Source organism: Netta rufina (genome assembly GCF_964035555.1).
Source record: "Netta rufina genome assembly, chromosome: 4".
In the NCBI taxonomy this organism is placed as follows: Eukaryota; Metazoa; Chordata; class Aves; order Anseriformes; family Anatidae; genus Netta; species Netta rufina.
Window position 1 is genome coordinate 8,041,217 of NC_140127.1, and position 10,121 is coordinate 8,051,337.

Below are 10,121 nucleotides of genomic sequence, written 5' to 3' on the forward strand. Positions count from 1 at the left end.
CCCTTCCTTTCCTTTCTTTTCTTCCCTCGCTTCTCCTCCCGGGTCGCCTCATGGCGGCGCAGGGAGGGAGCGGCCGCAGCGGGCAGCCCTGAGGTGGCGGAGGTTAGCCCGCCGGGGTCCCGCCGTGCGGGCGGCCAGGTGCCCCCCAAAATTAACAAAAAATGAAAAATAAGTGTCGGGGTGTGGAGGTGCTGCCCCTCCGTGTCTTGCAGGTGGGCTTGTGGAACCGCAGCGACGGGCGACCCAGTGGCAAAACCACCCAGCAAAGCGGTGGCAGAGGTAAGAGCAGAAACCAGGCGCCCACATCCCCACAATTAATTCACAAAGATCATTTATGATAAGTGCTGGTGTTGCCATTCCTTACTCATCAGGATCCAAAGATGCGTGTGCTGGGCATTTTAATAGCTTCGCTTGAAACCTGCACTCGAGTCAACTGCATGTGTTTCCAGCTCTTCTTCCAAAGGAGGCTCCTGGCCCTTATCCCTTGTGTTTCGCACCAGTGAGGCTGTATTTTCAATTTGATTCTTTGGTCACACCTTATTAAATTTCTTATGACGGCATGGGATTTTAGTCTGTCGGACTCCGTAGCCTATAATAATTCCTTGTGTTTGTAGCCCTCATTCGGAGAGACAAAGCTGTCGCATTCACTAGTCAGTAGGGCAGTAACTAAAATTAGAAAAATAGGCTGCAGAGTCACAGCGGTATTACCAGAAGAATGCCAGTTTTCTTCCTGGAAAGAGAAAGATTAAAGATAAATGATCTCTTTATATCACATAAAATCTTTGACTAATACACATGTTATTATGTATTAGTCCCATCCATTCTCCCATTTACGTGAGTTGATCTCAAAAAAGATACCACCTGTGCCTATAGAGCTAATCGTGTTTATGTTCTCTGAATGTCAATGTCAAAACTATTCTCCGTATGTACTAAAATATCTCCAACATCAATGCGAGACGCTTTTTACTGGTTTGTGTGTCAAGAGGAAGTTGCTTTTTATAATGAACACAGCGAGATGTCTGTTGAGTAGGAGAATCACTGCAAAAGACTTCAGAGCACATGTTTGCAAGATCCAGCCATTAGTACTGGGATCCCACTCCTTGTTCAAATCTCTATTGTCTTCCCACTAGCTGGCAGACACAGCCTGTTATTTCAGTCAAAACTGCAGGATCAGATGCTCTTGTGGTGTAATGAAGCCTGCTTCAACTTCACTGAGTTCAATGAAACGGCACTGATTTATTTCCTGATCTTGGTACACAAAATATTCCCATTTCCTGGCATCCAGATAGCTTCCCAGACAGTGCAAATCAAAATCCAAGCTAGAATTTCAGGATTTTCTACAATTTTACTGTGTTCTGTTCCCTTTGGTGTTCTGGAACTGTTTTTTAATAATAATAATAATAATAATAATAAAAGCCTAGGCATAGAGGTTAAGTGAAAATTTCCATTTACTAAATCCAGAACAACAACAACAAAAAAAACATATATCTGATTAGTTTATCAGAGTACCTGTATTCACACAGATGTCCTCGCTGTCTTATGTCAATAGGTAAAAATGGAGTAAGTAGTCCAGCTGATTACAAGACCAAGTGACAGATAAGACAGGATTTAATCCTAGTTTGTTGTGTGATAAACACTCGCACTAGCAAGTCACACAAAGTGTCAAACTACCAAAGGAATTTGATACCATCCTATTACTCAATTTTAATCACAGGTGGGCACTCGTCTTTGTGAATTCATCTGACAATCCTTGCCTTCATTTCTCTAGCATCGATAATATTTGTATCAGCCTATTTTTTTTGTAGAAAGAGAATGGCGTGAGAGTGAATTAGTAAGTGTTCCTAGGAAGCTTTTAAAATACAAAGATTACAACTCTTATTTTCTTCAACAGGTAAAAATAGCCACGTGTTGATTTATGCAGCTCATGTTGTGCCAGCATTTAGGTCCAGATTCCAAAGATAGGCAACCAACGTCATGAAGTATCTTTAAAGGACTCATTCACAACCCGACTTCACACGTTCCAAGTCCAAACCATTATTAAAATCTTGGCTTAACCTTTTTAAAGCAGAATGTTATTGATTGGGCACAATCACTCTTACATGATAAATGGTGCTAGCAGGTATTGCATTGAGTGCAGCCCATGAAAAATCAGTGCTCCTTTGGCATGTAACCAGCGAATCGAGCTACCAAGCAACGTAGGACAGATGCCTTTGTACACCTGAGTTGCCACTTCGTGCCGTGTAAAGAACCCTGAGGAGCTGTAGGCATCGTTTACCTGGCTGAGCAGGGTTTACAAGTACTGTGAGTCACTGGCATGGTATAAAAAACCTGAAGCGCTCTGGTTGATCTAGTCCAGTGCACTCCGCTCAAATGCCATCCTTTGCTTCTTGATGAGATTTCACTATGATCATCATTAGTAATTTTGCATACTTCACTACATTTTATGAGTATTTAAATCGCATTTAATTTCATGTCTGAGTGTAACTTCACAAGTGGGAATAAATTATATCTCTCAGTACCCTTACTGGATGTATTTTGTAGCGGTTGACAATGATGCAGGTTAGGAACATAAAAGAGGACCCCCCTTTCTAGCTAGTAGGCAGGGTTCCTTCTGCTACTTCGTTTCATTTATTTGCTGCATTTCTGAAGCTCAAAATAAAAGCATAATGTTTCACTGCTTACTTGGAGAAGCCAATGATGCATAAGCTAATAAAATAATTTTTAAAATGTATTTAGTTAGAACAGTGAGCTCCCTCATTGAGGAACTGATGAAGTTACTTATTTGTTCTTCTCAGTGTTTGGAGATAACACAAACCACGTTTGTGGATCAACCTTGGATAGCAAGTTCTGAAAGATTTGGCCTAAGATTTCTTTTTGTTGTTGTGACTTTAGGGCTTTTTAAACAGCCTTATCTTATTTTCCCCATATGAAAATTATATGGCGTATGTGGTGTTTCAGTGCTTATGATTTCCCGGTTTGGCCTTGATTTTCTGCTTTGATAAGTGAACTGATTCACGCCTCCTGGAGGCCCATCCACTGCCATCTCCCGTTATCTGGTGGTTTGCTTACTCTCACCAGGCAATTCCACTGACCTTTGCTGTGACCTTCCTTGAGTACTTTTTTCTCTGTCAGGCTTTTCACGTCACCTTCTAGCTGCCTGTCCCCTGGTGTCACGCACAAACACACACAAGAGGTGCGTGTGAGTTGGAAATTGTGTAGCCCGTTCGTGATCCGCGATTTATGTCCACGCTGTACTCCTGCTGCCCTCGGAACTCCTCCGAAGTGATGCAGGGCTGGGTGAGTGAGGTTAGCAAACGAGGGCAGGAGGAGAGGTCAGCAATGTCTCATGGGTCACATAGTCAAAAAGCAGGCACAGCTGGCAACTGAGACAGCTGCTGTTTAGGAAGAAAATGACCACTGAATTTGACATTACTTAATTAAGAGAGTGCCTTAGCTCATGGATCCCCTTGTCACTTTGCTTCTGTATGTTGTGGTAGTAGGGGGTGGGTAATTGTGCTTTCCCACTGAAGCTCTTGGGTATAGCAGCAGTCTTCTGTTGAGGCTCATTGAAGACCCAATTAAATGACTCTTTGTTTAGTGATAGCTGAAACAATGAAAAAAAAAATACCACCCAGGCACTAGAGCACATGCAAATATGAACTATGGCTTGGCCAGATGGCGCAGGCACTTACTGGGATTCCCATACCCAATGCAACAGCTCCGTGTATCCATATGTGCATGTAAGAAAGAGAAATAGCAAAACCATCACCAGTGCACACAAAGACAAATATTTGAAAGATGACCACAAAAAAAAAAAGACTGTAAACATTCTTCGTAAATTAACAGTTGCATTAAAGAAATTTCTGTCTCCGTTTTTCCTTTTTAAATAAAAATGATGTGGGATTTCAAAGCCTGTCTGATTCTGTGGGCCAAAAGATGCTGCAATTCGTTGTAAGCTCCTGAATCAATCTTGTTCCTTCCATTAGAGGAGATGCAAATTAAATTGCTGAAAGGCCCATTGCAACCACAATTCGTAATGGAGCATGTGTATTCAGAGGCAGTTCCAAGAGTGTCTTCTCTAGTTGTGGTTGGAAGGAAGATCCTGCACATCCTTCAGTTTCATTATGTTTGCATAAGTAAACGCTGCCTTCTGCAGTGTTCATACAGTGATGTTCATATAATTTCTGCTGTGATTTCAGAATGGTTTTCTCTGAATTCAAGACCACTTTTCTGGTATCCAGTAATCTTAGCATCTTTCAGTGTGTGTATATGAAACCTGTTGTTTCTCATATAACAAGAACAAAGGAAAACAAGCTGCATCTTTTTTAATAAAATGATGCTTTATAAAAAAACATTCCTATTTAAGCACCAAGATAAAGGTTTTAAAGAGAACAAGTCCACTGCTGATGATAGTTGGAAGAATCCGCAGATGTTTCTTGAGGTGAGAAAGACTTTTATTCTGTAATATGGTACTGTAAGAAAATTCAACAGGAATCTTATACTGATGGCAACGTGGATTTCATACTTCAGCTTTTGTCACTGAAGTCAAGGTCATAAGGAAACAGACTTAGCAGCAGTAAAATACTAACAATATTTTCTTTCCACTTTACATAGCATGGACAATGCTTATGAGACATTACAATTTTTTTCTATTTTTAGGTTTCAAAAACAAACTAAAAAGATGAGATTAGTGATGTGAGTGATCTGATACATTTCCACTCCAATCAGTGAGGTACAGGTGTGAAAGTTAATTAGAACTTAGGCTTGCGTGCCTCTGACTTTGATGCCATGCTTTGCAGAATGAAACAGAAGTTCCTAACGGCTGCTTAAATTCACACTGAAAACTGATGGAGCTCTGAAGTGCGCAAGGATTACTGAAGCAGAGGCGTTTAACACTTCTTTACTTCAGACCATTCTTTTGTTTCCTAAAGCAACGTCAAAAGGTATGATTTTGTGGATGTAACTATGATACCTCTTTGCCTTGTATATTGATTTTCCTTTTAGCTTGAAGACGATGTCACTGCGCAAGGTAGCCATGCCACTTTGAGGTTTTTAAGGATTCCTATGTCAATGAATTTAAAGAAAAAATTACTGTAATTCATAATCCTCTCATTGCTGTACATTGCTGGATAACTTCTGATGTCATCTTTAGAGGCATTGCACCTCTTTAACTCAACGAATCAAAGAAAAATATGTACCAAATCACGACATGTGCTTACTTGTTTGCTTGGCCATGTTCTGAACTCAGTTGTGCTATATTTATCCATCTTATTCAAAACTGTTAGTATGCCTACCTGTCTTTTAGGGGGCTTCATGTGGTTAATGCTGCGTTCTCATAAGAAAAATGAACAAAGCCACATGCAATATGACATCAGTACAATGTGGTGGTTACCACACGTTAACATTTCTTTCCAGTAAAATGATACTTAAGGCTCTAAAACATAGTTCTGTACACTTGGTTCATTGAGGATGAAAACACAAACACAAAAGAAGCTGAAGAGAAAATGATCAGCAAAGAAGAGGATTCGGGATGGATTATCTTTATCTATGTTAAGAGGCTTAAAGGCAGGATTAAAACAGAGGCAGTCAAAGCATGTGCATGGTTGCCAAACAAGTAAAATGGAATATCAGATCTATCTGGCAGCATATTAGGCAAATATATAGGGAGGCTCATTAATTACCATATTCACATTAAACAGTCTGTAAACAATTACTAGGAACCAAACATTATAAAGCATATAAAATCAAGAGCATGTCACCAGGCAAGAAAGTAATGCTTCTGAATGTACTGACATACCTTCTAAATGTACAAATTTAATAGATGATGTTCTTTTGCCACCGTGAGTTAACATTCTACATCATATGGAGAATTATTTTTGTACTAGATTTCTGTTTTATCACTAGGAAGACATGCCCGAGTTATTTTCTTGTGAAATTTCTGTTCAGGATTTATTTTTAAAACAGTATTATAAAAGATTAAGAACGTCAACATATTTTTGTTGTGTTTTTATTTATAGACACCAGGTGGCAGATAACACACTGCTTCATTGAGCCCTCTCCCTTGATTAAATGAAACCAAATCATAACACTAACGTGAATTCAATGGTGGAAAGAATGCAGCAGAAAACTTACTGTGCCAAAACATTTTGGTGAAAAATGATGACTATTCAGTGGTCCACAAAGAAATGTAGGGGCAGACAGCTTTATTGCTTCTCCTAGTAATAAAGAAACAGCAATAAAATACGATGCCCTAAACCACTCCTTAGGTATCAAATGCTATACCCTAAACTAACCTTGACTTGGAGACCACGGCCCCTCTTCAGGACTTTGTACTGATTTTGCCAGTGATAGATATTTTTTTATTAAAACATTCACATACACACCCTCTGTCTGGAGTCCCATAAAGAAAATCCTTAGTTCTAAAGCCAAGGCATTTGCCTGAGTACTTTAAGCCCTTCCTGGTACTTTTCTGCTGGCACAGTGTCTCTGTGGACTTGGATTTACTTGAACTTCTGGAAATATTCTTCCAAAAACAGTCTCAAAGTACCACTGCCCTCATGGGAGTTAGAGCCAGGCAGGTTTTTTTGGTCTGGTGTCAAGATATTGGAGTGACAGGAAGTCCACCTCCCTGTAAAAAACAGCTTGGGGTTGGAAAAGCAGCTCTTTTGATCAATCCAATTAACAAACTCATTATTAGAAATGAAATTGTATCTGCAGAGGTTAACATCAGGCCTAAAGAGGGAGATGATAGAAGAGTACAAAAAATGACTGAGTTGTTCTGTAGTTAACTAACCCAGCGTTGGGTCAGTTTCACTAATAGTGAAATGCCAAGGAAAAGCGGCTTGGTCAGCAAGGGAAGAAGGTTCAACAGGTACAGGAGACCTCATTGCTTGTATGTAGATTGTACAAATGTTATGTCTAGATGTGAAATACACGTGTTGGAAACAAAAGGTCTGTACACACTTGGATTATTAAGGGTTGAGAACGCACAAAGGGGAGACAGCATAGGTAAACAGCAGGATAAGGAAGGTTGTTAGACACAAGGAGACATCTTTTTAAAATGTTCAGTAATACTCCAAGAAATAAAATAAAATAAAAAAAAAAATAGAAGGAAACATAGATTCCTGCAGATTAGATGTAAGAAAACAGTAAGATTGGCTCCTTCCAAAAGGAATCAATGCTACTAATAAATCTTTCTTCGGTCATTAGAAACAGGAAGCCTTCCAGAATTCTGCTGTACGAATCGATAACCATGGTATTAACAGAGCACTCAAAGAAAACATGCCATTGCAGAGAAGTTTATAAACTATTTGAGTCAGTTTTCACCAGGAGGAAACTGGAAACCTTGGTGAGAAACTCACCAGTAGTTTCACCTTCCTGGAAATGGAAGGGATTTTGAAGACAGAGTGGATAAATCTGATGAAATGGACAGTACCGAAACCATTAGGACCAGAGGGAAGTTACTAGCAAGTGTGTGAAACTACACTTTGAAAAATATAACGATACCCATTGTATGCAGGGTGGCAAATACAATGTCAACTTTTAAAAAGAGTTGCATGGAAGATAGGGGGCCTGACAGCTGGATGTCTGGATAAGTATGATTGACTTGGTAGGACCAACATGACTTCACAGAGGAAAATTCTGCCTTACAAATGTACTGAATTCCCCGAGGTCAACCTGCATGTTGAAAAGAGGGGCTTGTATAGCCTCGCTGCATGTACAGGGAACTCATCTGCTTGGACATGGGAATGCAAGCCTAGCTGCAGCACCTGGAGTATTTATTTCCAATCTCACATTACTTAGCAACAGCTAAACAGTTGTTTTTCTCACCTATTCCCAACACCTTCCTTAAATACCTGTCTCTAAGTCTTGGTGATGAGTAAAGTGCAGCTCAGTCCCTCTATCACCTTCCTTAACCTGCTCTTTTCTTAACACTAATGTCTTACTCTGTCATGAGAGGAGCAATACTGTGCTAGTTCTGGAAAGTGATTTCAAGGAAGAGAGCTTTCAAAGGTAGATTTCTAGGGGGAACTGAAAGCATTCTAACCACAATAACTACAAACCCTCCGTTCCTCTAGTTGTAGCTCCACTTCTAGGTTCCTGAGAAAAGGGATGCTGCATGAACGTGCATGAATGAACTCAGTCTCAAAGCCTGAAAACACCCTACTTGCTAACGAAGTCTAGCAGGTAAAGCAGAATGGACGCATGCAGATCCCATACCAGACTTTCTGTGACAGGAGCATTTCAAAAGGAAAATGAAATGTCTCTTTCTGGAGGCTCGCAGGAATTTTGCACTGCTACAGACTTTTACCATGGAACCAAGTGAGAGCTCAAACATAGCGTTATCCCTCTCCTCCTGCTGTTTCTACTGTTCATCTGATTGGGTGTCATTTTTGATCATGACCAGCCGTCTAAAATATGGGTCTCACTGTACTGTGTGAGGATCTTATTTCTAAAAATCATTCCATTTAATTTTTAGACCCTCCTTGTAAATTAGGGGTAAATTAGGGGTGGAACCTTGACATCTTTTGATCTCCTGTGAAACCATCAAAAATCTGAGCTGTGGTAGGTCTCATTTTGTGAGAACCTGAACCCTGCTATTTGCACACAGCAAAGCAATGTTTTTCTTCCACAGCGGTTGGGATAAATTTCTCCGGACTCCTAATTTATTTAATCGAGGGCCAAGGGTTAGGGAAAATATAGCTGTTGCAACCCCTGTAGTTGTGGTTAGAAATACACTTCAAACTGGCAGTGGAATGGGACTGGGACAGCTAAAATAGTGGAACAAAAAGCAAAACATCAGCAAAATGTCAAGACCTTTCAGTTTTTAAATGAGTCGCTTTCACCTATGTCTTCTCCCCTCTTTAAGAGGATGCCATCTCCAAGGATTCTGTATTTAGAGATATTATTTTCTGAGGATAGGAACAAACAACAATTGCTCTCCCAAAAACGTAGCCCTTTAGTAAACTAGCTTTATGGTTGTCACTGACACACGAACGCTGGATGTCGGCCTGCCTCTAGTTTCAGACATCAGGGGAAGATGACACATCTTACATCTGTAAGGCCACTATGTGCAAGCACAACCTCAGCTAAAACCCAAAATGCTCGGTGGCCCACCAAGCGGTAGACATTTGGCTGGAGGACAGCATGCCCCAGTGTGCCTCACAGTGCTTTAAAATGCCTGAGGGGCTTAGGGATACAAAGACCAATGTCCCCAGGAGGGCGGGAGCCGACAGGAGCTGTCCTTAAGGGATGCAGTGCCCTGGCAGCCCTTGCCCCCATGCAGGCACGTCTGTGGAGCTAGGCACGATTCCTGGCACTCTGAATTAACTGCGGAGAGCCTGTTTTGTGCCAGACAGAGACACGTGTCTGCCAGCCGTGATTTTCTGTGCTTCATCTGCCAGCAAAGTGCTCAGCTGGTAGCGTTGTGTGCCCGTGCCTTCCCCGCCGGCACACCCTGGGTTTCATTTCTGTGCTGGGATGAAATGGACGGACATTGCTGGCTTCTGCTGCCGTGACACACGGGCTGGAGGGACCTGCAGCACGCTTTGACCAAGTCCCTGACCTAGGGGATCGGGCTGGGTGTCCGGGGCTTGTCAGCATATTCCTAACTTTTAAGCGTCCAGCACCCTTCATTGTCAAAGCTGGCTCGTTCTTTGGGTGGACAGCACTCCTCCCTGCCCTCCTCCAGCACACCTCGGCCTCCTCTCACAGATAAATAGTGATAGGACCGGAGGGAATGGCCTCAAGTTGTGCTGGGGGAGGTTTGGGTTGGCAATGAGGAGACATTTCTCCTCAGAAGGAGCGCTCAGGCGTTGGGACGGGTTGTCTGGGGAGGCGGTGGAGTCACCGTCCCTGGGGATGTTCAAGGAGAGGTTGGATGTGGTGCTTGGGGACATGGTGACAGTGGTGGTGGGTGATATTATTGGTGGTGGGTGATATTTTTGGCGGTAGGTGGTATTATTGGTGGTAGGGGACGGTTGGAGCTGATCCCGGAGGTCTCCTCCAACCGCAGTAACCACGCAGCAAGCCCCACCACGCTGCCGCGCATCCATGTGGGGCAGCGAAAAGCAGCACAAAACAACACGCAGAACAACCGGGGCACACGGAACAAGAGCGGC